The following is a 23640-nucleotide window of genomic DNA, read 5'->3' on the forward strand; positions in this document are numbered from 1 at the left end:
CTGGACGAAGAAGTGGGGGGGGGGGACAAGACACTGATCCCACTCGTCCAAAAGCCCTGCACAAGCCAGAGGGGCTGCCAAAAAAATCGGACCTTCAGTGAGGGGAGGGGGGTGGTGCTTAGGTCATATGGCCACCTGTTTGGAGCTGTGGCTATGAAAAGGTACGGAGGTTGTGTTGGGTGTTTGGAAAGCTACAGATACCAGCTCAGTGTCTTGGAAGACTGAAGGTATGGATGGATGTGCGATGAGAGCCTGAGGAAAGAAGAGCTCCAGGATGCCATTCCCATATTAAGTTTTGCAGAGAAGAAGCAGGACACTCGCTAAAAATAAGGCCTCTACGCTGTGGGCAAGATGGCGTCCATGCAGAGGGTCAGAGGGTAAATGCTCTCTGTGGGCACAGATGGACGGGGAGAAACGCAGAAACAGAGTCAAGCACAAGCCTGTTTGGGCATCTAAAGCAAATCTAAGCATGATGTCTTGTTAAAGTCACAGAAAAATGAAAAAATACTTCACTTCAGTTGTTGTTTTTCCATGCTGTGGTAGTAATTCACGCAAAGTTAGAATTGAGTTAAAAGTTTATGGTGCTTTGAGCAATAAATATGTATGGTCTGGATGATGGAACTGTTAAAAATATTTTTAGGATATTATTATATTATATAGGATATTTCATCTTTATTAACTTTATTTAGTTCAGTTTGCACTTACATGTTAAAAATAACATTTTGTCACACTAGTAGGTGTGAATATTTCCTTGACAATAAAATCATTGTTGAACTTGAAGGTTAAAGGTGAGCTGTGGAGTTGAAGAACAAAAGCAATTTGTCTCAGCTGTCATGGAGATGATTTATTGGCAATTATAGAAAAAAAAAGCGTTTATAAAACATGACAGAAGCACAAACCGGGATTTGCATGAGGGGAAACTCAAGAAATATTTGTCTTCTTCTGGTGTGAAAAAGACATTACCTCAACTTAACTAGCTGCTATTGGTTTAAGCAGTCTACAGTGTAGGAAGCTGCTAATCATAAATGTTGATTTCATGATCATGAGGTAACCACTGGCTCATTATAGAAAACTTGGTAACATGCTGTGTTTTTGTGTTTTTTCTTATCTAACATCGACTGTCGTGTGAAATGGCTGCCACAACGGTGTCACCTGTATGCCACCTGTCAGGTGTGCATGAGGGCTTGCATGTTTTGGAAGAAATGATCCGAGTGGAGAAGAGAGATGGAAACATGGAATGAGAGAAAGAGAAAGAGACTTGGAGATCATGTCAGCTATTAGTTCACAATGAGGAGGGTGGCTATTAATAACAGCATGTAATATGATCAGCCTTCTCCCCGTGCCAGCATGTGTGTGTGTGTGTGTGTGTGTGTGTGTGTGTGTGTGTGTGTGTGCCTCTTTGGATGCCATTGAGGGTGTGGGAGGGGCTGGGCACCAGTCAAGGCTGTCTACTAAACATCAGAGCACCAGATATGAAAATATTTGCCTCTTCGTTGTTTGTAAAGCTCAATGTGAAGTCGATGAACTGAGGACTGATGTGTTGATGTTTTTGAACCAGCTTAGTTAGCTTAGAGATTGTGTCAAAATGGTCTCATTTGTTCACATTAAAGGACAGTCGCGTTGTTTAGCGCCTGTTGTACTCACATGAAATTAGGGGGACTTTCAAGATAAAAATGAACAAAATTGTCCTTTATATCTGTTGTTAGATTCTCGCCGTCTATTAAATGTTTATGAGCCACCAAGCTAATTTTAACCAATTTAATCAAATAAAAAACAAAACAAAACATGCAATCCTGTATTTTCCGTGATGTAAAAAAATAGAAATTTCTGTTCTTCTGTTCTTCTGTTCTTTCTGTTATTTTTTGTAGCCAAACTACTGCTCAGCCTTTTTGTGTCCATGTGTTCATATTTTCATAGGAAATATATTTACTTTAAGCTTATCTGCTTAAGCTTATATCTAAAAATAATTTATCAAGTTAAAAATTTCCAGTTCAAGTCTAGTTTACAGCCTTTCACACCTGTGAGTCAGGGCTCACCTGTTCTTGGGTCTGAATATTTCACTCGTTGTAAATACACAGCATGTGCATTTGTCTCGTTTTCATCTTTATATTCCCGTGCCATGTGTCCCAGCTCTTTTATTACAACCAGCTGATACAGAATATACACACACATCATTTTCAGTGATTTCACTGGCATTAGAACATAAATGGAGTCTATCAGCGAAATCTCACGTTTTACCTGATGCTTGCTGCATGCCTGTATTCCTCACAAGACTCATTTCTGCCCCCCTTTTGTTCTCAGCTGTCAGAGAGAGCAAAAGCAGCCTGGTGACAAGCTGACTGAAACGCTTTGGGTTACATCGGCTCCATATCAAATATTGTGAGAAGTCGCAGGCGGGAGTGACTGCTGCAGTGATGGCAGGCAGACAGAGTAGTGGAGTTTGACATTTTATCAAAGGTTTATTGGACTACACGCTGACGGAGAGTGGAGGAGACTTGACAATGGGACACAGGCAGGCCACTTGCTTCCTTTTGCTGTACTGTGTCATCACGGGGGATGACAAGACTTCCCAGACAAGCCACTAAGGGCTGACATTTCCCTTTAAATTAAATTAAATAAACAGATGTGTGACAACTGACCCCGCCTCCCTCATTTAATTACTCTGTGTAGGCATACTGTATATCTGAGTGACATCCTGACCTGTTGCACCTCTGAGGTGAACAGCACCCCCCTCTGGCAGTTGCACTAATAGACCTCATTACAAGTCCATCTTCTCCCTCTTGTGCCTCCTTCACCCTCTTTTCTTATCAACTCAAGCAAGACGAGTAAAAACAAGCATTAAGCGTGCGTCTGTGTGTGCGTGAGCTGTTGCTACGGCGACCACAAGGTTGTCTCGAACAGCTCGCTTTATCAGATGAGAAAGCTCGACACACTTGACTGCAAATATGTCTCATGCAGAGGATCTGAGGAGGTGAAACTGCAAATTTAAGTCCATCCATCGGTGCCAGTTCATGCAAATTATCTTTTTCTTTTCTTGTCAAAAAATGTTTATGAATGCATTGGAAAAGGCTAATTTGTCTAAAAGAAAATGCAAGGACCACAGTCAATCAGCTGAAAGGTTTGTGACGGCCTGGCAGTCTTTATTGCTTTGTCCCTTTTGGAGTATCAGCCTGAACTGGTCCTGGTTGGAGACCGGCGACCTGCAGCACTGTCACCGCAGGGCGATGAGAGGACGCCGTGTTGCACGTCACCTCCTCTCTGCCGTGTCAGAGGGTGAGAATGTGACACGTCTGAGACGAAGCGTTAATGAGATCTGAGGCCTCTAATGGCGGCGGGGGGGGGGGGGGGATTAAGGCGAGAGAGCCGGAGATGGAGAAGAGAATGAAAAAGAAGAGGAAATGAAGGAAGACGATGGAGATGATGAGAGAAAGAAAAAAGGGTTGAGAGAAGTGTCTGCGTGACTAATAACTAGGCTGTAATTAATGTGGATAATGAGTGCAGGGTAATCACGCTCGGCAGAGGTGACGGGGCCAAGGTTACAATTATGAAAGGCGCTATATTTCACTGGCAGTTTCTCAAGTCTGCTCTCGTTTTGAAGACGTCTCTAATCTGAAAAACATGACCTTTGTTGCTGTTTTATTTTCCTGTAGTGATATGCGGCGTCTTGTTAAGAAACTGTGAGCTGAAAAGCACTTGACTCAGCAACTTCTCTGAAATAAAAAGCTTCATTCTGGAACATAAGCACTGCAGCTTAATGTGCAGCTGATACATCTGCCAGTCGAGCAAAACAAAGTATAAAAGCAGCAGACGGATGATGGAGACTCTCAGCTGAATCCTCTGGACATCCTGGAGGTCACAGAGGTGATGCTGAGGTGGAGAGCTGAGCAATATTTCACTTGCAAACGCCTGTGATGTGTATTTGTTTGTGTTTTCTGTATTTACAGCACACTTCTTGCTTGTCTTTTCTCAATCTGCTCGTGTCTTATCTACTTGCTTTTGTTTTCTTAAGCTGCAGCAAAGCTGAGCTCTCAGGGCCACCGTAGCTTTTCAAATTAACTCTCACTCCAAACTCTTAAACACAGCTGATTGATTCTTTGCAGACAAACATTGCATTAAGCCAGAAAACCTTAGCGGACTTCATGGTGGTTGCTGCAGAGCATCACATACTGAATCACATGCATACTGCAGCTGAACCAGATCTGAGGTTTAATTTGTTTAGATGTTTAATAAAAGATTTGTTTGACTAGTAGTTTGTCAGATATGAGTAATCTGCCAACTCACACCTAAGTCACAACCCCACACAGAGTGCCACCTCCCACCAGGACCGGTCTGGCCCTGGTACCCGCTCCCCCTCCATCCCACACCCACGGTCCGTATGCTGGCATAAATGTTGCTAAGTGTCTCCACATGCTACCAACACTCTGTCCTGCTCTGATTCACATACTAACATGCCTGAAAGTTTATTTTAAAAAATGCAAAAAATAAAAAAATAAGATGCATGTGACTATACAAACAAACAGTCAAAAAACACATGGATGGGGAAAAATAAATATTCAGATGCACAGAAAAACATGAAAAGGTACAAGAATCACCCAAAAACAGGCACACAGAGTATTTCTGTCTTGGTAAAGTGGTGGGTTGGCACTCGGTGTGAAACAAAGGCCAGCCTCTCAGTACTGGTGTCCAAGCAACCAGAGAGGGCAGAAAAGAGTGTACTCTCTCTCTCTCTCACACACACACACACACACACACACACACAGCAAGAACAGCAAGGAAGGATATACACAGAGATTCTTTTGACGTGTAATTTAGTGTTATCAGCATTTTCCAGAAGAATGGAGGAAAATGGCGTGCCGAGTAGCTGTGAGTGAGCCAGATCTTTCACATTCCAGAAGTCCCAGTCTTTCAGGTGAGACACTTTGAATGGCTGTCAGTTTGTCAGTTTGGCCCACTGTGCCCTACCTGCTTAACACCAGATGCTGGACAGACACAGTGGCTAGCCGGTCAACATAATGGAGCAGCTAAAGGAGATGGTAGAGACCAAAACCAGAGCTAAAACTGAGTGAATATTGGATTTGGATTCATCAGATGGTGTTAGAAACTTCCAAAAGAAGCTTATTGTAACTGCTGGATGGGTAAATAAGAAACTGTTTGCTTGCAGATTTACTTAAGAATTGGTGATGTGTCAACATTGTGTTCCCTGTTATTACATATTTAGCATTTGTGTGAGTTATGATATGATTTGTACGGCTGGCACATTTTTCCCAGTTGTTTTGCCCATTTGTTCACATGTGTTTTGTTATTTCATCTTGTATTTTTGTGCTTCATTACTTAACAGAGAGAAATTTAAAAATATATAAAACTGAAAAAGACAGAAATTGACTTTATTGCTGAGACACGGGGCAGCGAGACAGCATGTTTACTGTTTCTGATGACTCACTGGTCTTAGCTCAGCGCTGGCTATGCGTTGCCAACATCTCCAACTGCTCCAGGCTGCGCGCTTGCTTTTCCATCCCTTTATTTTTCTCACCCAGAAAGCACTGGAGAGAATCTCCCCCAGTCACACATCACCCACGTTGGCCCCACAGGGGAACAACAGAGGAAATGTGCCCAATGTGAACAGAGTGAAATGCAAAAACACATCACAAACCTAACCAGGAACACTTGAGGCTGTTACTGCTCATTTTCTGAACGTTTTAGGGCATCTGTGCCTGTGAGCAGAAGTTCACTCCTGCCTCCAGCCTCATGCCAGTACACTCTGAGACCATTTAGTCTCTGTCAAGAAATGTCAGTATGAAGAGACTCTTTGACAGTTGGCTGATGACTGGAGGATGAGATGTTGCTTGGTAACTGAAAACCTGACAGACTGACTGATCAGACTTCAGACCGAACAGTTGGTGTGTGTAGGATGGGTATATGGGCAGTAGTAACTCTGTGTGTGTGTGTGTGTGTGTGAGAGACAATCAAAATGTTTGAGGCCGGGTCAGAGGTTTGACCCGTTTTCTTTTTGTTTTGTTTTTTGTCTTTTTTCACAAGAGTGAAGCAGCCTGTATCAGTCTTCTTTTGCCTCTTTCCACAAAGATCAGAACATGATCAGATGAAAATAAAAATGCCAAAGGGATAATAAAGGAAACTTATACTGTGGTCATGGGTTTGTATTGTCTGAATGAATGATCTGGCACAGCGTAAACCCTAAACCGGGAATCAACCCGGCCACAAGCCACTTTTCCACAGTCTAGGCCACAGCTGCCCCAATAAGAAGATTTGCATTGGCCGGGAATCGAACCCGGGCCTCCCGCGTGGCAGGCGAGAATTCTACCACTGAACCACCAATGCTTTTGAGAGCCCTGTGCTGGTATGAGGTCCAGTAACAAGTCCAACACTGCTTAACCTGAAACATGTTGAAAAATAAACCATTTTCGTGGTTAAGGTTCAGGAATCATCGTGGTGGCTTTAAAAATGTTTTGCTGCAGCTGAAACAGGCGTGCGCTTGCTGTTGAGAAACATCCACTTCTGTCAGGCTTTTCATCTTTTTGAGAACAAGCTGAACATAATGCGTCCCCCCCCCAACTGGAACTCTTTTCCCACTTACGGCCACAAAAAGCAGCAGCCATTTTGTGATGTGATTAATGAGCTGCAATCAGCACCTCTGCAGGTTTCTGAGCAACACCTAATGTGACAACCCTTTTAGGCCATAATTGCAAATTGTAATTGTGCCCTGGCTAACCAGCCTTGTGGGGATGGTATAATTAAGGAACTGCTGGTAATGGAGACCAGTTATCATTATATGGATGTCTAACCCAGACTTGGCCTAATGCAGCTGTCTCTGGCTGCGGGGAAATGGTGGAAGCAGAGACACGAGTCGTAAATACAGAAGTGAAGGTGTTGAGACAAGCAATGACAATGTGCACAGAACTCATCAAATGTGACTCCTATTGTTCCTTTCTTTGACTAAATCAGTTTGTCTTTGGAGATTCTCAGGCGTATTTGACATATCTAACAGCTGGCGTGCAAACACAAAGACGGAAGATGGAGGAAGATTCCAGCTGGGAATGATCGGACGGCGAATTGCCCGACGACAGTGAAAGACAACCCAACGCCCCGCCAGGACGATCCTCATTTTCAGAATGTGTCATATGCTTGATTGGAGGATACCTGATGAGCACAAGTACAAATCCTTTTCAATATTTTTTTTTTTTGTCATTCATTCATTACTCATCGTAGCACCAGATGACGTCAACGGCATGCAATTAGCGAACCACGCTGAGGAGTCACGACCGTGTGACACATTTGGACGAGGCTGGAGTATTTTAAGGAGAAGGCAAACAAAGCACTGGATGAGTCAAGTCACCTCGAGGAGATCTGAATCTTGATTCGTGACTGTCGTGTTTAACTCAAACTTCACTAATCAGAATGATAGAGAAATTTTCGGCAGCCCCGCATCAACGCTGCAGTTGGCTACAGCCACCTTTGGAGCACACAAATGCAAGGCTTTCCATCCACAGCCACAGAACCAGTCTATGAGTCAATAAGTCAATACCTGGTGGGCATAACATAAATTGAGGGTTGCGCATCCTTTTTTACGTGAAAAATGCTGGGCTTGAAGCAAAAAGTTCACACCTGTTGCCTGGAATTGTGAACCACTCAACAGGTTCAAAATTTAAAAGGGCAACATAATCACTATAATTTTTCAGTAATAATAGCGCTCGTGGTTTTCATATTCAAACACAGAACCAGGAACAGCAGAAAGCATTAAATGGTGTCGTCGTTTAGCAAGAGAGGACGAACCTGTCCTCTCTGCTCCGTGTGGGTTGTCATTACTGCTCTGAGCTGACTGTCTCTGTGTTCATAATGGGGGTCTGATGCCCTGAGCTGCTGGCCTGCACTTAGTGTTGCTGGCAGTTTGAGCTCGGCCTTTCATTTTTGCTGCAGAGTCAGCGTCATCACGCCGAGGGGTGAGGAGAGGTGGGGTGAACGAGAGGGTGGGGACGGGAAGGGAAGGACGCCGAACAAAAAGAAAATGAAATACAAGCAAGGAAAAACAAAGTTCATCTTGGAAGACGACTTCTAAAGCTGGAAAATAGAAAGTTATGGTTGGTAGCTGGTTGTTAAAAAGTTGGGTCGTGACCCCTGTGTTCTAAGTCACCCTGCACTGGTTTGCATCATTATGACAGTCTGAAGTGAATTAACTGGCTCACGATGGCAGCACAGACAAATTTTGATTTACAGGATGAATAATTAATATTTGGTTTGAATTTTACCTGAAATGGGAAAATATTTTATTTTTCAGACTGAACTACTAAACACCAGTCAAACTGTGACGATAAACATCCAAATACACATGTGAATGAAGCATTTCACTGGCAGAAAAGACAGAAAATCAGAGGTGGACAGAGTAACAGCAGCAGAGTGAGACTTCGGGATGAAAGGGGTGCAGTGACTCTGCATTTTCATTGTTCCTCTTCACTGACTCATCCCTTTCAATAAGCACATTCACACACAGCGGCACAACAGCCTGCCCTCCTTTCTGTCGTCCCTCCATCCCTCCACTTTTCTCTTTCCCCTCCATCGCTTTGTCTTTATTGATTTATTTTTATTTTTTTTCTCTGTGTCTCTTCTGTCCTTGCCTCAGTCCTTCCCCTTCTCTCCAACTGAATCCTTCGAGTTGTTTTGTTTGGGAGAACTTCCTCTCTGTGGGTCTTTCTTCTCCCCTAGCGATCCGGTCTTGTGATGGGAAACAAAAACTTCCCTATTTTAGGCCGTTCTGGGGAAAACACACGCACAAACAACAAAATCTGGATTCAGTTGGTCAGTCAGGATGGCTTGCACATCCCCAGGATGCAAACACACTCACAGCAGAGTGACACAACAACTAGGCTAATGTCCATGGAAAAACCTGACGTTATCTTCTCTTTCTTCAAACAGTGTTTTGGATTCAGTCATCACCTTCATCCCTACAGCCTGCATAAGGCCCCGTGAAGGTCCACAGTTTCCACCCACATGAAAATACAGCCGCACCAAATAACATTTCCTTCCATGAATGTGATGTGGAAAGGATGTAAGGTATTGTAAAGCAAATGTAAAGTAAAGGAGAAGGCCGTTCATTTCGCAGTATCTACCTCATCGATGCTTTTCTGTCGAGCACAGACTCACAGACTCTCGCAGGGGCCAAGGACGAATGAATGAATGGATGACGAGCCACTCAAGTTCACGCCACAGAGGTCTTTCCTTTCAAGCATTTGGCATAACAAAGAAGGCCAACATCCTTCTCATTATTGAAGTCTCGATGGTCGGGAAGTTTGATTCTGCTATGTTTTGTTGTCAGTAAATTCTGTGATGAGATCTGCAACAACGCGACTCCATCTCTCAGTACGTCCTAACTTTTCTAACCTCACAGTTCGGATCAGGACTCACTGGTTCCTACTGATGATGGAAATCACTAAAATCAGGTCACAAAGGGTTTCATTTTTAAGAAAGGCTCAGTTATTTTCCAAAGCAGGTGTTACTCAGACAGGAATAAACGGTGCATTTGTTGGTAACTTTAGGCTCTTCATTCGAATCTTAATAATAAAAAATCTTGGGGCTTTGAAAAGATTTAAGGATCACATAAATGGGAAGTAAGACTTTGTTATTATATTCTCTGTTAATTCTCAGAGCTGCTAATGGATTAATGCTCCATACTGCGTTTTCTTCTGTCCACTTCACTTTTTTTCCCACAGCTTAAACTCCTTATGAAAGCTTTCTGTTTCCAAATCAAGCCTGAACCAACGTACTCGTGTTAGCTGCTGTCACCTGTCTAACATGTTGCAGCACCCGAAGGACAGGAAATATTTTGTACTTCGCTCTTCATTATTCTCGCTGACAAGATAAAGCTGTTGCGCTCTTGTCTGTCTGTAATCTGGAAATGACAGCATTTCCATAAAATCCCAGCATACTAATTAACATATGGGCCTCAGAGGCAACCAAAGATCATTAACTGACTCGTACATCACCTGCTGGGAGCTGTTTGAATATCCGACATGTTGTTGTTGTTTCGCTCCTCGTTTTCCCTTTGGTAAGTGCTAATGTGTTTGGTTTTGCTTGCGCCACCACCTTGGCATGAACATGTATTGCATCTTACATTAAAGCTGGAGTAAAGAAAAAGAAAAAGTTCTGATTCTTGTACGTGGGTATGAGTGGATGCCTGTGTGTCCGTGTCATTGAGAGAGCATTTTCCTGTTGCTCCGACGCAAATGATTGAGTGCTTATTTGCATACATTAACAACAATCCGCCTATTGTTTTAGCGAAATCAGCCGGTGAGAGGACTCCGGTTCGCTTAGCTTGTCGCAGGTGGAGAAAATTTAGATGGTGTGAAGCTGTAACAGCTGCAGTGATCATTGTGTTCAGCAACATCCACCAAAGTTAAGTGGACACTCTTGCCAAATTTCTCTTTTGAACGCCTGTGCAGATCTGATGTTTTTGTCCGCATGTAGTGCACTGTGATCTTGCTTTTATCTGCCTCATCCAAGTGTGCGGCGAAATTTAACCAAATCTTCACAAAATCTGCAAACTGCTGTGCGATTATCAGAGGTATCTGCCTGGAGATAAACAGCCAGTAGGAGCCAGCAAACCATTAAAAAGTCCACTGAACTTCAGTCTCAGTTTCACCTCAGCCAAGTTCAAAAACCTTTTTGTGTTCTTTGATTTTCTTTACATTTTCAGCGTTTCCACTCAGGTTATTTTACAGCCATTTGCACAAATAGAAACACACATCCATCCATCCATCCATTTTCTATACCGCTTATCCATCAGGGTCGCGGCGGAGCTGGAGCCTATCCCAGCTAGAAACACACATGTAAAACATAAAACTAAAAGACAGCAAAAGGCACAGAAACGACCATAACGTGATAAATCCGTTGCAGATAGTTGGCTGCTGAGTTGTTATTTGCAGGACCAGTTTGGCACTCACATGAATGTGATTGGTTTGAACTGATTGACTGCAGTTGAAAAAGGTAAACTAGAAATATTTGAACAGTCTAAGTTAATGATGATTGAAAAAAAAAAATCCAAGTCAAAACGATTGGATGCGGCGTGTGGAGATGATGTTGAAAAACGGAAGTTCATCCTGGCTCAGGGTCACAGACCTCCAAACAAAAGTCTAATTCATGTTCGAAGACTTCAAGAAGGCCTTCGTCATGACTACAGTGTCATGACTCTTGTTTCGACAGCGAGAAGGTCATGGGATGCACAACAACAAATTTTTAGAAAGTTTCATAACCACAAAATAGTTTTGAGTGACTCATTTCCAAACCATGTACCACTGAAGATCAGAATGAAAGGGAAAAAATACTGCAAAAGGTCGAAAACACTTTGAGTCCGTCGCTTTTTCAGAGTTGTATTCACACATTCAAAAATTGCTGAGGGGCAACACGCACCAAAGCCGCGTGAAGCCATTAGGACTCAGTGTGTGGCTGCAGGCTGAGTCGTTTCTTTCAGTGGCTTCATGTGTGGTGGTGGCCACTTTGGTCTCCAACCCCTGTGAACGTTCTGGGTTTCAGTTACACCCAAACACTGTGCACAAGAGCTAAAGCAGCTGTGCACTTCACACCCACACGCCACCATTTGTGAAGACTTTGGTGAATAAAATGGGAGAAGAAGCAGGCATTTCAAGGAAAAAATCTACTCAAGGGGAAAGTTTTTGTTTGCGTTCACGAGCTGGTAAGAGGACCCACTGGACCCCGAGCTCTAAAATATTTCAATCTGAGAAAGGTGCTCACAAAAGAATCACTGCGCTCAGATCGTTAATTAAGTTTGATTTTGTCGTCATTTACTCAGAAGACTCTTTTTCTGAGCTCACACCAACATTCAACCCTCATTCAGATTCAGACATCTATGGGCAAAGATGGACTCACAGTAGCCTCAGTGGACCAAAATGCGATGAAGCGACAAGACCTCATACACTCATTTTTATTTTACTGTAGACAACAGATGGTGAAACAACTGTCCTAATAACTGTCTGGGTGTCTTACACATAAAAGCTGAGAAGCTTCGATGGTGTACGGCAAGGTTATTATCGTAAACGAAAACGAACGAAATGACGAAAACTAGAATCAAAAAAACATTTTCGTTAACTGAAATAAATAAAAACTATAATTAAAAGAAAAAAACGATAACTAACTGAAACTATATTGTGTGATTACAAAACTAATTAAAACGTACTAAAATTATAGATAAAATTCCCTTCGTTTTCGTCTTTGTCGATTGATATGAAATCGATTTATTTCGCTCAAGCAATTTTACGTGAGCTGGCGGCGCCATACGGCGCCGTACGGCATCTCATGGTCCGTCACTTCTCGCGTAGAGTCGGTCAGAATCGGCTTCTCTTCGCCACTCTACGGCAAGAAAATGGCATCAAAAGTTGGGAGAAGGCGGCAGAGTCCGATATGGGATTTTTTTGAATATGACAGCGCGACAGACAAAAGCAAGTGCATTGTTGTGGAAACAGGTGATACAATATGTGGAATACTCCTCAAGGGAAAAAACCCCACGAATCTTAAAGTCCATTTGAGAAGCTTGCACAAGAAGGCTAATGGCGAGTACCTTAACAAAGTGGCGTCTCTAAGTAGCTCCCCTGAAAGTGAAGCAACATCCCGGCCAGGTAGCGCCGGGAAGGAGGAGACTACCATAATGGACTGCTTTCACCGACGACCAAATAGCTGCTGGCTAGTTAACACGCAGGAACACTACAAGCGGGAAGATGCACTCGTAAATATGTTTATTGAGACAGGTATGTCTACGAGACTGTGTGACTCCATTGCCTTCAAAAAATTTAGCTTTTCACTCGAGCCAAAATTCAAATCACCCGGTGCTGCACGAGTGAATAACCTTCTTGGAGCTAAGATGGAAAAAGCAAAGCACAAATTGAAAGAGATCATAAAGGAAACTGACCCTTTGTGTGGATGGTTGGAGCAAGAGAGGATTAACAGCATCTCTCATGGGTGTGTCAGCATGTTTTTATCATCCACCTGGAGGCCGCGTTTACCATGCTCTGCTTAACCTACCCCGAATGGAGCATCCACACACTGGGGAGACTATTGCTCGCTGCCCCCCATGAACCCCAGAAGCAGTATTACACTCATTTTGCACATAAGGCTGCTATCCTGTGGACTGTTATGGTTGTTGTGGACGGTTGGTTGTTAAACAGTAACAGAATACATTTTTAAATGGTATCTTCTGTTGAGTTTTATTACACAATACTTACTCTGATCTTTTTGAATCCTGCACCTGACAAATGACCCAAAGTATGAAAAAACTAAAACTAATACTAAAACTAATAAAAACTAAACTAAAACTAAGCATTTAGTAAAAAATGAAAACTAACTAAAACTAGCCAACCCACCCTAAAAACTAATTAAAACTAACTGAATTAGAGAAAAAAAAGTCAAAACTAACTAAAACTAAACTATAATGAAAAATCCAAAACTATTATAACCTTGGTGTACGGGTACAATCCCCAGCTGTAGTCCAGAGTATTGACAGTAATTACTTTAATCACAGCTCCTCTGGAGAAAAAAGGAGCATTTACACCTTTTTCTGTCATCTCTGACAGAATGCTACCTGAGATATAGGAGATACATCTCTAAACGGGTGGAGTCCTGTTGTCCCGACCCGCATCCTTTTTAACTGTAGCACAGAGCCGTGACAGAAAACTGATGGATTACTTAACTTCATTTGAGGGATCAGCACCTCAGCAGCACTGCTCCAGTTGGCTCACTGCCACTTTTAAAAGAATGGAGGTGGGGTTGGAGGGTGGAGGGGTTGGTGTTTTGGACCGCGTTGTGATGGAGAGAAAGAAACAGGAGGAGGGATTTGCAGACCGGATAGCACAGTGACATCAGCTTTGAAAAATGTGTGTGTGTGTCTGTGAGTGTGTGTCAGTGTCTGAGAAAAAGTGGAATGGGGGGGAGCAGGGCTCAAAAGAACACTCACTCTGTCCATTTTTCTGTGGACCAAATGTCTAAAAGAAAAACAAAAACTGCTCTTGATTAAATAATTGCAGTTTCTAAGTCACGCAAACACAATCATCGTTGAATATACAGAGGAAAGACGAGCTAAGAAATGTAAGCAACGTCCAGTAGCATACATTCATTTGATAAAGTGCTGGTTAAAGTTTTTACATTCAACAAGAACAACTGTGCCATGTGTGCATGTGGTGGATAGCTTTAAAGTGACAATCAGTTTGTCCATTTCGCTTTTGGTTCCCTTTTTTTCCCCCAGCTGCAGGCAAAGGTATCACAGGTAAATGAATTAATTTACAACTCCCATGCTGATCATACAGCTCATGTCATGTGCACTGCGCTGAAAGACATCCCAATCCCACACTAATTCTCAGCAGCAGTAGTGCAGTGTGGTAATGACTGAATGAAGATGCTCCATAAAGTTGCTATGCTTACTAACTTTGCTTTATATTTGAGTGGAATGTCGACATAAACAGCCCTGGAAAAGAAAATTCAAATCAGTTGCGGATGATGGTGAAACAATTTTCAGTCTGTTGGTAGAGTTTAACTCCAAAGTTGCCAGCTGAATGTTCAAAACATAAGCAGTTAGCCTGTCAGTCAGATATCTTTAGGGGCACTTCAGCTGTCCTGTGAGAGTTAAAGGATTTAATGGGATCTGGTTGTGTTGAAGGACTTTCTAATACTGGTCTCAAGAGACTTTCTATCAGATGTGATTATGAAAATGGTCTGGCTCCAAATGACATCATCAGCGCAAGATGACAGCGCTTCTATGTGGGATATTTTGCCTTCATTATCTGAGGCCTGATTTTTAGCAAGGGGCTTCTGCAAAGGTAACTAAATAAATAAATTTGAATATAAGTTTGCCCAACTTATGATTCACCACCTCGTTCATTCGCGGTTTATTGACAGAGTGAGCCATTGTTTTCAGTAGACGATCTCGGGACGAATCAGACGGCGTGCTTAACCGTGACCGGTAGAGAGACAGAAAGAGAGAGAGAGACAGCGAAAGAGAGAGAGAGTCAGAGAGAGAGACAGCGAAAGAGAGAGAGAGAGAGAGAGAGAGAGAGAGAGAGAGAGAGAGAGAGAGAGGAAAAGGCGTTTCCACGCTTCAGCAGCCGGTGACAGAGCAGCAAGCGGACAGACGAGGCGGAGACCAGCGAGAGAGCGGAATCACGACCATCCGTAAACCCGGCGTTTCTGTTTCATTGCCTCCCATCGCTGACTGACAGCTCGTCCCACCCGTGTCCCCTTCACGGCCGCGTTTCCCCACGCCGATACCGCGTACTCGAATCCATCACTGAGCGACCCGACACCGCCGGAGCGAGTCGAGACGTCGGACGGAGTGGACGTCCCTCCTGCAGCACGTCTCTCTCAGGCCGAAATTAAATTCCCACAGAGCTGCTTCCTGTGCGAGCCAGAGGAGATTATCTTCCCGCACACTCCGCACAGCTCGCTCCCTGTCTGTAGCTGAGTCATTTGTTGCTGCGCTCGGGGTGAGTACATCTCCGATTCACTCTCTGTTTTCATGCAAACCGCGTCTTCGTTTGGGGGTTGAGAGGAGGGCGGGGGTGCATAAAAGACAAAAAACAAATCTCCAGGGTGTAGTTCATGAATTGGTCATTCAGCCTCCCCCACCATTCATGGATATGGATCATTTCCCCCCTTGCATACCGTTACATGACGGCTGTGTAAGAGAGTCGCCCACTTCTCAGGCTACATGTGAAATTAAGTTTTCCTGACGTGTTTATGGCATCAGATGGACCAACTGAGGGAGAAAAAGAAGAAGAAGAAGAAATGGGGTGTTCATGGCCCTTATATGTATCGTTAAAGTAGACATTTGGGACACTACCAAGACCATTTTTATCCTGGTTATCAGCAAAGATTTTGACTAAAGTAGCTAAGAACTCAAGTCAATATAAGCCAAGTCAATATATTTTAAAATACAAATAATTCGTGGTTACGTTTGGTTTTAATCTGTAAAAACCAAACACAGTTTTGTCCATTCAGTCATGAACCTGACTTGTTCAGTAGTGAGTTTATGAATTTCCCATTCTCAGTGGGGAATTTAACACACCATTGATTAAACTAATTGGATTGGGGTTAGTGTAGCTGTGGGCAATTCACAGATCCAGTGTCCTTTTCATTACTTCCCGGGCACACGTTCCCATTGAGGCTTGTTTTAGTGACATTATTGTTCTCCGGCTGAATCATAATAAGTTGCTTAATTCATTAACCATTTGGTTATGTTTTTACTGGCTTGTGTGTGTGTGTGTGTGTGTGTGTTCGTAGGGGTCGCCACAGCACTTTTGGACCTGATTAGCTGATATGTTCCGCCTGTAAACCCAAACAAAATGCAGTCAGAGGAAAGAGGCGATAATAAACCCCCGGCGACCACCTGTGATCGCCCGGATGTGTTGTGTGTGTGAGAGAGAGAGAGGGAGCGGATGGGGAAAGGGCGGATCTTTTTATGAATGGATGTTTGAGGCCTGTCCACTCTGTGTGTTTGTGTATGTGCTGTGAGGGGTGGACGTGACTGGTTTTAATACCCTGGTAGGGTCACAAAAGTCAGGCCTTCATTGCTATTATTTTGCCTGGAATAAATGTATGATTTCTTAGAGGCAAGACATATGAAGGTTTTGAGGCAAAGGATAAAGTTTTCCTCCTCTGTGAAGGTGAAAATAAGTTAATTAGTCTCGCCTTTGTTTAAAACAGCTCTTATGAGCTGCTGTGATTGTGAATACAAACTTAATCTTGTTTCAAGCAGAGCCACAGCTAAGCCTTATTTTCAGTACTCATTAAGTCAACAGTTACTTTGTGCTGTGGTCTGTGAAATGTCATCCAATATTGATAAATAGATACTTACTTTATTGATCCTAAAGGAAATTCAAGATGAACAACCGACAAGGATGGGATTCGAACCCACGCGTGCAGAGCACAATGGATTAGCAGTCCATCGCCTTAACCACTCGGCCACCTCGTCACCTCATTGATGCAAGCGCTTGATCGTGTGTGAAACTTGTACAGCACGACAGCTGTCAGTCCACTTCCTGCAAGGCTGCATTCCAGTCATATCGTGCCCCCCTCCCACACACACACACACACACACACACACACACACACACACACTCTTCCGTACGTGTTAAACAACCGGACAGTGTGGCAGAATACAGAAAAGTGAATCTTATTTTAGTGAAACAGTAACTGCGAGTTCCCTTAAATTTATGAAAGAGTCGTAGAGTCAAGTCAACTTTCATAAAGTGCTAGTAGTGCTTGTAATCTGTGCGTTGAATTTGTGTGTGTGTGTGTCTGTGTGTGTTTAAAAAGTGGGGCCATTTTCCTAAAAACGGGTTTTGGAGGGTGAAGATGTGGTTTTAGAGGCAAGATGTGGTTAAATTTTAGGTTAGTGTTAGGACAAAGGAGTTTCAGTGGGCAATGGCTGTGTGTGTGTGTGTGTGTGTGTGTGAGTGTGCACCTTGACTCAGCTTTTTGGGAGTCGGTCTCCTCTCTCATATGAATCGATCTGTCTTCTTGGACGGAGAGAAAAAAAACTGGGCAGCGCAGCAGAAATGTGCTTCCTCTCTCCACTTCACTTCCTCTGTGTGTGTGTGTGTGTGTGTGTGTGTGTGTGGTGTCGGTTGTCCCCCCGCCGCCGCCGTCGCCAGGGGAATGTTTGTGGTTGACTGTTTGCAGGCGCTGAGTCAAACACAGTTTTCGGGAAAAATCAGCGTTAAACTGGTGGAACTTGAAACAATCAAAACAAATGAAAAACACGCCAGTTTTTTCTTTTTCTTTTCTGCACAGACTCTCACAGCTCCCTTCTCGGCAAGATGTTCATTGTCACACATTCCAGATAACAGACAATAGAAAAGACTGCACCAGAACCATAAGTGTTCTCAACCAACATCTTAAAGAATATGTTATTTTTAGTATAAAAGGAAGCATCTCTTCGCCGCAGACCGAAAGCCATAAATTCACTCAAGTGACCCTAAATGAAAGCCTGGTCATCACTTCTGCAACCACAGGAAAATGAGGAATGGAAACTTTGTTTTGGCGAAACTGGACTCGCCAACATCTGATCCATTTCCTCTGCCCGCCGTCTCCATTTCATTTGGTGCGAAACCTTGCAGACTGGCCGGGTGAAGTGAACACCAGCGCGGCGTGTGTGTCTCGCTGACTTCGTCTGGCAAAAGTAGGGCTGAGCAATATGGCAGGATAAAAGGATGGCAGCCCTTCCAGTAGCCGTCAAGATATTTTATGAGAAGCAAAATATGTCAACCTCATGATGACGTTAGAGGAGAAGTCAGAGGGACCAACGTCAGTACATTTTGCCCTCACAGGACGATCAGTATATCTACAAAATGTCTCAAAAATGCCTAAAATGGCAGTTGAGATATTTCGTTCTGGACCAAAGTGGTGCATAAACTGAGAAGTTACAAGAGCCGTGGCATTAGCATTAATTCAAAATTTAACTCAAAATCTGCTCGCTAATTCAGCTCCTGCTGCTCATGCTTCTTGACATAATTAGCATTAGCATGCTAAGAGGTAGCAGCAACAAAGTCATGTGCAACACGTTGGCTGGATGAGCTGATGTGGTCTGCTATCACAGACGTTACTTTTGGACTAAAAACACCTGATATTCACATTGTTGACTTTTTAGACATTGTGCACAAACAAAAATTTGAATTAATGTAATTAATTTGACATAGACCCAGAGCTGTATTGAGTTTTGAAAGTTCAAAAGTTGACCTCTTGCTGTATTGTAAAGCTATGATTGTTTTTATTAATACTCATACTGTTTAAGGAAATGCACAAAATCTGAGAGAAAAGTGGTCAGTTGTTCCACTTGCTTGTATAAAGAAAAACTGTTATATCTTCACGAATCCCAGACGAACCTCAGCTGCATCAGCTGTGGATGACACAATAAAGTCCAGTATCAGCCTGATCTGACAACAACACGTGTCAACACGGCAGACTGGATCATTGAAACGCACATTAAGCTCAAAACCAGCATGTGATCTCAAAGTAGGAAGTTGGACCTCATGGCAGCCTCGCCGCCAACCGCTTCCTGCAGCAGTGGATGCTCTGACGCTCCCCCTGGTACACAGAGGGAAGAGATATGTCACTGTGAGGCCGTGCATGCACACACACACACACACACACACACCTCCTGCTGCATGCTTGTTTACTTTCCCCATGTGTGCTCCAGGCTCTCGGGAAGCTATAAGCTACAGAGGGTCAGCGCCATTATTTTGAGTTACATCACCGCCTGCTCGATTACTTCATGCTGCCGCCCACTTCTCTCAGCTCTGTTCAAGGTATCCATTTACACATTAAACTGCTGGAGCAGTTGGATGGGAAGATGGGAAAGAGTTTCTTGAGGTAAACAATGCAAAGCTTGAGGATAACATTACGCTATGATCCTCTGACTGCACATATTCAGGCAGTTAGTATATGAAGCATCGCAAACAGCACTCCAAAACTCATTTAGTTAATTGGTTACTTTTTAACGACCATCTGCTCAAGCAATATAAATGAGGGATAAATACTCCATGTATGCTGTGCTAATGCTAATTGTCCTAAAGGCTTTGGTTCCCATTGACCCTAACTGCATTTAAAAAGGCTGCCACCTACTTAAATGTTCTGAATCATCAGTTGAGAAGCCCCCTGAGCTTTTTCGGCTGTGTCATTGTACACGAGGCGATGCAGTATCACAGCATCACAGCTCATAATCTTATTATCTTGAGTCTTGACTCAAAATTACCAGACTACAAAACAAACCAGAATCGAGATGGTGATTGGTCTTTGGCTCAAGGCGCAGTAAGGGAGGCGTTTTATCACTCGGCTCTGTGTTTTCACATCACAGACGATAATCAAAGACATGACGTGGCATGTGAGTCTTCCAGGTAAAGGAGTTTGGGGCAGCTACTCTGAGGGTGCGTTGGACTGTGACACATTTGTTATAATCTTACTTAAGGAGTGTTGAAGAATTAATATTAATAATAAACTTGAGTATTTATTAGAAAGAAAAAAAGGTCTGTTGATAAGAACAGGCAGGGACCACTTGGACATGAATCGCAAAGTGGACCATTACTTGAAAAGTCAAACCGGAAACTCGGCTGTTTTTGAAAATTCTGATTCAGGTACGTCTCTAATACTCACAACTGTATATCAGGTGGAACGGCAGGAAACCTTAGCCTGATGGTCTCAGCCACTGAGGTTTGCAGGATGTGATACTGTAAACAGGACAGAGAAGGACTGGGTCAGGACTGAAGCCAGAAGCCAGAGCCAAGCTTAACGCCCACACTGTTTTAAAAATGTCCATAGCATACACTGTTTTTATTGTGTTGCACCAAGCCAAAATGTTGGATGCTCCGCTCATGGGCAAACAGGAAGCATTGCCTTAAAGGGGAAGGCTGCAGTTCCACTTACATCACCTGTTATAATCAGTTTTTATTTCCTGTCACAGATTTCTTGTACTCTACATACCACACAGATGGTCCTATTAGGTGGGTTTTGTTATCCAATTCCACTCAGTAGCCAACTGTATATAAATATGCATCATTTCATGTATTTGAAATATGACTATGCTGATATTTACTTGGAAATTATCATCAAAAATCACATATATGTTTCCTGGAAGAGGAAATGAGCAGCTAGTCACAGTTTAGTAGGCTTTAAACGTGAAGGAGAGATTTACCTTGACACAGCATTTGTGTATCTGAAGCATGTGAAGCGATTCATTTTAAATTCCCCAGTGTCACGGAGGTTAAGCCTTTTCCTCTCCAGTTGCAGCCACTTGGACACATTAAAAAAACAACAGAGATTTAATCCCTCCAGCAACTGCTTGCTGGCGGGACGGTCGGTTCCCGTGCTACAAGTGACGCCTACACAGGCAAAAATTTGCTTTTTAATGTTCCCACTTTTGATGCTGTTTATCTGATCTGCGTTGTAATTGCATCCATTTAAATTGAGCAGAGTTCTCAGTTTTCCTCTTCTGGGATAGAGCCGAAAAGCCTACACCAAACTGATGGGTGATTCTGATGGCTTTGTGGACGGAGAGAGTAACAGAGGGGTGTTGCCTGCTGTAGCACAGCTGTGGAAGTGTTTCATAAGCCCAATCTGTCTGACTGGCCAGAATAATGGATGAAATGATCTACGCAGGCACATACAGTGCACCTAAGCCTACACAGATGGACAGAGCCACACAAACAGCAACAGTGCACACATGCACAAACACGTGGATACATTCACACACACACACACACACATATATACATACAGACACACGCTCATTCACTCTTTTTCATTCACCCGCACATAGGTACACATTTTGATTAATTCCTCTTCGTCGGTGTGCATAATCTGCAAATGAAACGCCTCACTGGATCTGATTGGATTTGTTGAGAGTTCAATCGATTGAAGCAGAAGTGAAGGGAGGTGAATACATTTCTGCAGCACGTGTGTGTGTGTGTGTGTGTGTGTGTGTGTGTGTGCTTCACGTGTTACAGGATTCCCTGCTTCAAAATGTTTTTCAACCTCATCTGTTGTTGCATACATTAGTGTATATACACATTTCATTACTCCAAACTCGTCCAATGCTTCCTGTAACTCCAATCACACTGTTTGGTCAAAGTTGCAGCCGAGTAGGAAAAGTCTTGAGACTGAACGTTGTGCAGGCAGTTGCTCGGCAAAGAAAGGCTCAGGACTGGAAATCAATCCCTTGCCTTCTTTACATAAGGACACACCGCTTGAAATGTTTTTTTTTAGTTAGTTTTTTGTTTTTTTTGTGGGGGGGGGTCACATTGTTTTGTATTTTTATTTTTAGTTCATGGTGTTGTTATCGTCACTGTGTGTAATGCTGCTGCTGCACTGTAATCTCCCAGGTTTGGATAATTAAAGTAAGTAATTAAAGTATCATCTTTTGCTTTTTTTGTACTACCTGCAACAGACAGAAAGTTATCTGTCCATGTAGGTATGCTCTTGAACCAGTTAGCTTATGGAGGCAATTTAAAGTCCCCATTTGCTTCATGGTTACAAGATCTGTAAACCCTATAGTCAAGTCATAATGGCTCAGGACTGGAAATGAATTCTTCACCTTCTAGTCATGAGGACACACTGTTGAGCTGTCCTGAAGATCTCAAGTCCTGCCCCAAATCTGAGTAACCTCCTTCAGGCAAGGAGATCACTTAAATTTTGGAGAATAAGGAGATGGTAAAATACATGCTTTAGCACTCATCAATGTCATCCATCTCGAAAAGGAAATTCGCTTCCTGAAGTCATCAGTTGAAATTGAAGAACATGTCCTTGCCTACTTTAATGGTGTTACCTTCATTGTATTCTCTAGCGCATGTGTGTTCATGTACTGTACGTGCAGTGTAAAAAGCCTCTGGATTCAGGTTAACCTCCTTGCCACATTCACAAAGTACATGCACTCTCTCCACTTTGACTCAGACTAATAAAATGCGAGGCGTCGTACTTGCTTTGTGTATGTTGTTTATGTAAGCCTGTGAGACCTGCGTACCCACCTGCATAATGCATTGTAGTGTTGCACAAAGGCCTGAGTAGAAGCTGTAATGTAATACCATTTTTCATACAGTTTTTGGAGAAGCTAAGTCAGCGGTGGGCAATGCACAACCCACAAGCCACATCTGCCCTTCTCATTGTTTAATTTCACACTGGTCTCATGTCTGTAGCACTTTGCACTCAACGACTGTAACATGTCGTCATTGAATTTTGTTCAGTTCATGTTGAACTTGTCTCAGAGGCTGAAAACTGTATTATCTCTGCTTTGTGAATGTAGTGTGGTTTAAAAGGTAAATGTCCAGCACCTCTGAAGTTATTTTCCTGAAAATGACAAGTGTTATATCTTGGTATGTATTTGATATAATGAGCTCTAATTTGTATTAACCTTCAAACATTGGCCCTTAGTCTTTTATAGGTGTTTACACATGCAAGCCAATACAACTTCTTTTTAAAACCTTTTCCAGTTGGTGAATGAAGCCCTTTATGTTCAGCTGAAGCTTCATTTACACCAGCTCACAAGCTTTGTGATTCAGCATATGTGTAAGCAAGACATTATATTGTTTCATAGCCCTGTGCTATTTGTGTTTTTTACACCCCTAGATTTAACACAGCTGTCTCACACAGTCGTACAGTGTGTGCACCAAACTATATGACAATCCATCCAATAGATTTTGAGATATCAGCTGCCTTAATTCAGCCTGACAAAGCCACTCGCATGGCTGTAGATTCTCATTTTCCTTCAGCAGAATGAGAGGCAACAGTCAGTCAACAGGTTCTTAATGCAACATGGCCACAAATATCCCGACAGTCCGGCTTAGCCAACGGGAACTCTCATTTAACTGTGACTTATCACCACAATAATGTGGTGCAGAAATTGCAGGACTGCACGTTGAGTCCTGTGGTGAATTCATCTCATGTTGTGTTATTATAGGAATCCATAACAGAGCCGTAATGTGAAGAGGCGATGAAGGCAAGCAGGTGAATAGCAGCAGTTAGATGTCTAATGTCCCCCAGACGCAGGGTGATCGACTGAGTTTCATTTATGCTGAATTGCAACCATCTTCGTCCCTGGTACCAGTGTGCTTAATCCACTAATGGAACAATAGAGGACACTGAGTG

General features: G+C 43.0%; 1 protein-coding gene and 2 non-coding genes across 3 annotated transcripts in view; 1 reads left to right on the forward strand and 2 right to left on the reverse strand.

Annotated features, from left to right (window-relative positions):
- Positions 1-6265: 6265 nt before the first annotated feature.
- On the reverse strand, positions 6266-6336 carry trnag-gcc. The gene has a single exon. It is a non-coding gene; the product is annotated as a tRNA-Gly (tRNA).
- Positions 6337-15092: 8756 nt separating this feature from the next.
- The window catches only part of LOC124054232 (astrocytic phosphoprotein PEA-15), a 38371-nt gene continuing 29823 nt past the window's right edge, over positions 15093-23640 (forward strand). Inside the window, exon 1 of the mRNA XM_046379955.1 lies at positions 15093-15491. The gene's annotated coding sequence lies outside the window, so the exon portion shown is untranslated. The remainder of the gene's footprint in view (positions 15492-23640) is intronic.
- Positions 16897-16978, reverse strand: trnas-gcu. The gene has a single exon. It is a non-coding gene; the product is annotated as a tRNA-Ser (tRNA).

Source organism: Scatophagus argus, chromosome 23 (assembly GCF_020382885.2).
Source record: "Scatophagus argus isolate fScaArg1 chromosome 23, fScaArg1.pri, whole genome shotgun sequence".
Classification (NCBI taxonomy): Eukaryota; Metazoa; Chordata; class Actinopteri; family Scatophagidae; genus Scatophagus; species Scatophagus argus.